Source organism: Pristiophorus japonicus, unplaced genomic scaffold, assembly GCF_044704955.1.
Source record: "Pristiophorus japonicus isolate sPriJap1 unplaced genomic scaffold, sPriJap1.hap1 HAP1_SCAFFOLD_2316, whole genome shotgun sequence".
NCBI classification, from domain to species: domain Eukaryota; kingdom Metazoa; phylum Chordata; class Chondrichthyes; family Pristiophoridae; genus Pristiophorus; species Pristiophorus japonicus.
Window position 1 is genome coordinate 1 of NW_027252033.1, and position 4858 is coordinate 4858.

The following is a 4858-nucleotide window of genomic DNA, read 5'->3' on the forward strand; positions in this document are numbered from 1 at the left end:
CCCCCCCCTCTTCCACCCCCCATCTTCCCTCCCCCACCCCCTCTTTCCCTCCCCATCCCCTCTTTCCCTCCCCCCATCCCCTCTTTCCCTCCCCCATCCCCTCTTTCCCTCCCCCATCCCTCTTCCTTTTCCCTCCCCCCATCCCCTCTTTCCCTCCCCCATCCCCTCTTTCCCTCCCCCATCCCCTCTTTCCCTCCCCCAACGACCTCCCCTCTTTCCCTCCCCCATCCCCTCTTTCCCTCCCCCATCCCCTCTTTCCCTCCCCCATCCCCTCTTTCCCTCCCCCATCCCCTCTTTCCCTCCCCCATCCCCTCTTTCCCTCCCCCATCCCCTCTTTCCCTCCCCCATCCCCTCTTTCCCTCCCCCATCCCCTCTTTCCCTCCCCCATCCCCTCTTTCCCTCCCCCATCCCCTCTTTCCCTCCCCCATCCCCTCTTTCCCTCCCCATCCCCTCTTTCCCTCCCCCATCCCCTCTTTCCCTCCCCCATCCCCTCTTTCCCTCCCCCATCCCCTCTTTCCCTCCCCCATCCCCTCTTTCCCTCCCCCATCCCCTCTTTCCCTCCCCCATCCCCTCTTTCCCTCCCCCATCCCCTCTTTCCCTCCCCCATCCCCTCTTTCCCTCCCCCATCCCCTCTTTCCCTCCCCCATCCCCTCTTTCCCTCCCCATCCCCTCTTTCCCTCCCCCATCCCCTCTTTCCCTCCCCCATCCCCTCTTTCCCTCCCCCATCCCCTCTTTCCCTCCCCCATCCCCTCTTTCCCTCCCCCATCCCCTCTTTCCCTCCCCCATCCCCTCTTTCCCTCCCCCATCCCCTCTTTCCCTCCCCCATCCCCTCTTTCCCTCCCCCATCCCCTCTTTCCCTCCCCCATCCCCTCTTTCCCTCCCCCATCCCCTCTTTCCCTCCCCCATCCCCTCTTTCCCTCCCCCATCCCCTCTTTCCCTCCCCCATCCCCTCTTTCCCTCCCCCATCCCCTCTTTCCCTCCCCCATCCCCTCTTTCCCTCCCCCATCCCTCTTTCCCTCCCCCATCCCCTCTTTCCCTCCACCATCCCCTCTTTCCCTCCACCATCCCCTCTTTCCCTCCACCATCCCCTCTTTCCATCCACCATCCCCTCTTTCCATCCACCATCCCCTCTTTCCATCCACCATCCCCTCTTTCCATCCACCATCCCCTCTTTCCATCCACCATCCCCTCTTTCCATCCACCATCCCCTCTTTCCCTACGCCTGATTTGTAACCTACGCCTGATTTTCTAAAGTGTAGATTAAAAAAAAAATTCTTATTAATTTATTGATGTTTTTATCATTTATTATTGATGATGGCTCTTTATTTGTAAAACTGAAGTGTTTAATGTTTGTAAACTTCCCTTTAAACCCCCCCTCCCCCCATTCCCTATGCCTGATTTGTAACCTACGCCTGATTTTCTGAAGTGTAGACAATGTTTTTTCGAGCGTACAAAAATCTTCACTTACTCCATTCTAAGTTAGTTTGGAGTAAGTTTTCACTGCCAAAACTTTGAAAACAGGTGTAAGTGGCCGGACACGCCCCCTTTTGAAAAAAAAATTCTGTTCCAAAGTGAAACTGTTCTAACTGACGAGAACTGGAGCAAACTAAATGCCGAGAATTTGAATTTCTAAGATACTCCGTTCTACACCAGTTGCTCCAAAAAATCAGGAGCAACTGAGGCCGAACCTTGGGCCCTTTGTATGGCACCTTATCGAATGCCTTTTAGAAATCTAAATACACCACATCCATCGGTACACCTCTATCCACCATGCTCGTTATATCCTCAAAGAATTCCAGTAAATTCTAGTTAAACATGATTTCCCCTTAATGAATCCATGCTGCTTGATTGCACTATTCCTATCTAGATGTCCCGCTATTTCTTCCTTAATGATAGCTTCAAGCATTTTCCCCACTACAGATGTTAAACTAACCGGCCTATAGTTACCTGCATTTTGTCTGCCCCCTTTTTTAAACAGAGGCTGCTTTCCAATCCGCTGGTACCTCCTCAGAGTCCAGAGAATTTTGGTAGATTATAACGAATGCATCTGCTATAACTTCCGCCATTTCTTTTAATACCCTGGGATGCATTTCATCAGGACCAGGGGACTTGTCTACCTTCAGTCCCATTAGCCTGTCCAGCACTACCCCCCAATAATAGTGATTATCTCAAGGTCCTGCCTTCCCACATTCCCGTGACCAGCAATATTTGGCATGGTTTTTGTGTCTTCCACTGTGAAGATCGAAGCAAAATAATTGTTTTAAGGTCTCAGCCATTTCCACATTTCCCATTATTAAATCCCCCTTCTCATCTTCGAAAGGACCAACATTTACTTTTGTCACTCTTTTCCGTTTTATATATCGGTAAAAGCTTTTACTATCTGTTTTTATGTTTTACGCAAGTTTACTTTCGTAATCTATCTTTCCTTTCTTTATTGCTTTCTTAGTCATTCTTTGCTGTCGTTTAAAATTTTCCCAATCTTCTAGTTTCCCACTAACATTGGCCACCCTATACGCATTGGTTTTTAATTTGATACGCCCCTTTATTTCTTTGGTTATCCATGGCTGGTTATCCCTTCTCTTACCGCCTTCCTTTTTCACTGGAATATATTTTTGTTGAGCACTATGAAAGAGCTCCTTAAAAGTCCTCCACTGTTCCTCAATTGTGCCACCGTTTAGTCTATGTTTCCAGTCTACTTTAGCCAACTCTGCCCTCATTCCACTGTAGTCCCCTTTGTTTAAGCATAGTATGCTCGTTTGAGACACTACTTCCTCACCCTTCTGGCTTAGTGAGGATCAAATACTTTCACAGTGCTGCCATCGCAAGTGAAGCCAGGCACATGGCGCGTCGCTGAGTGAGTGTGGAGAAAGTCCCAGCATGAGCATTTTACTTTCAGTTGTACTGTTTTTTTTCTAACTTTTCTTATGGGCACAGTGCTATAGGATCATTATTGAATACTGATGGGACCAAAGTCAGTTGACCCTGTGGAATTCGCACGGTCTCAACCCAGCTCGTGGGCTGTAAAATACTGTCCCTAATTGGCATTAACTTGGCCATTGAATGGCTAGTGTGGAAAGGTAAAAATGGCACACTGATGAAATTCAGCATATTGGGAGCTTTACTCTGTATCTAACCCCTGTCTGTACCTGCCCTGGGAGTGTTTGATGGGATAGTTCAGAGGTAGCTTTATTCCTTTATGACACCACTTAAAATGTACCTCTTTAACCAAGCTTTTGGTCACCTGTCCAAATATCTCTTTATGCAGCTTGGTGTCAAATTTTGTCTGATTATGCTCTTGTGAAACACCTTGGGATGTTTTAATACATTAATGGCGCTATATAAATACATGTTGGTGTTTTACAACAACTCTGAGTTTGAGAGTTTGAAACCTATCGTAGCAAGTTGGGAAACTGAAGTCAATACATCTAATTTATGGGCTGGCACCAGAAAGTTGCTGGACTGTTATAAAAACAAACTCTGCCCACAAATGCGCTTCAAGGAAAGGGTACTTACCTCATGTATCTGTAATTCCAGTCCCACATTACCTGGTTGATTGTTGCTGACCTGTGAGGTGCCCCAGCGAGCCACTCAGTTGTACAAACGGGCCAGCTCGTGGTGGGCAGTAAATGGGACCTTATATCAATCACCCACATCATGAGAACAAATCAATGAAACATACTGAGCCGGACAGATCAGCTTTGTCCCAGAGCACGTCACCGATTGCGAGCAGCGGTCGCAGAAGGGAGTGGTGGTGATCAGCAGTATGTAGGAAGGGTTAGGGGAAGGCTTCTCAAGAAGGGCAGAGGAGTAGCAAGGTGGAGGGATTTAGAAAGGGAGTTCGAGTGTGGGCCGAAGAAACTGAGGGTTCAGCAGCTGAAGGAATGGAAGGAGAGGGATGTAGAGAAGGTGAAGAATGAGAGAGTGCTTGCTGGAACATAAGCTCGACTAGTTTGGAGAGGGGTGAGGCATGAGACATGGAGGGATGAGTAAATAAGGACAGGAATTTTGAAATTGATGCATTCGGAGATGGGGAACGAATGAAGGTTGTCCAGGACAGGGATGATGAAGGAGTGATGCTTGGTCTGGGGTTAACATGCGGACAGCACAATTTTGGGCGAGTTACATTTCTCTGAAGGGTAGAACCAAGCAAAGAGAGTGTTGGAGTGATTGAGTCTAAATCTGGCAGGTGTGAATAAGGGTTTCAGTGGCAGTGAGGATGGGATGGGCAGTGATACAGAGGGCGAAATTGGCAATCCTCATGGCGAGGATGTGGAGTTTGTAGTTAGCTGAATTCAGAGTTGACCAGGACTGAGAGGTTTCACACTGGCTCAGTCTGAGGAAGCTGCCAGGTAGAGAGAGGGACTTGGGTGGTCAGCCAAGTAAGTGGCCTCAGTCTTGCTGATGTTGAGTTGAAGCAAATTCTCACTGATCCAGGACTTCTATGAACAGTTGGGCAGCTTGGTTGAGGAGTCAAGGGGTAGCAGAGAGTTAGATATGGGTGTCAGCATGCATGCAGAAGCTGAGCTCCTGACCATGAATTATGTCAGCCAGGGGCTGTATATTCGATAAGGAAAAGCTGGGGCGGAGTGTGGCCTACCTCAAGATGCACACAACATTGCTGCACAAGTACTTTCTGGCACAGTTGAAGCTGAATGTTCCTCTCTGAAGGCGGTTGCATGAGCTGCTATGTGTCATCTAACATCCCTTCTGTCTATGGCGCCCTCTTGGTTCTCACCATATTCACTAACTTGTGTACTGATGGGTTTAGGGTTTGTTCTATCTGCAGTGTCATTGCAGTCTTTCACTGAGATTGATCAGTTGCCAGTAATTACTGTCTTTGCTCTTCTCTTGGTTTTAG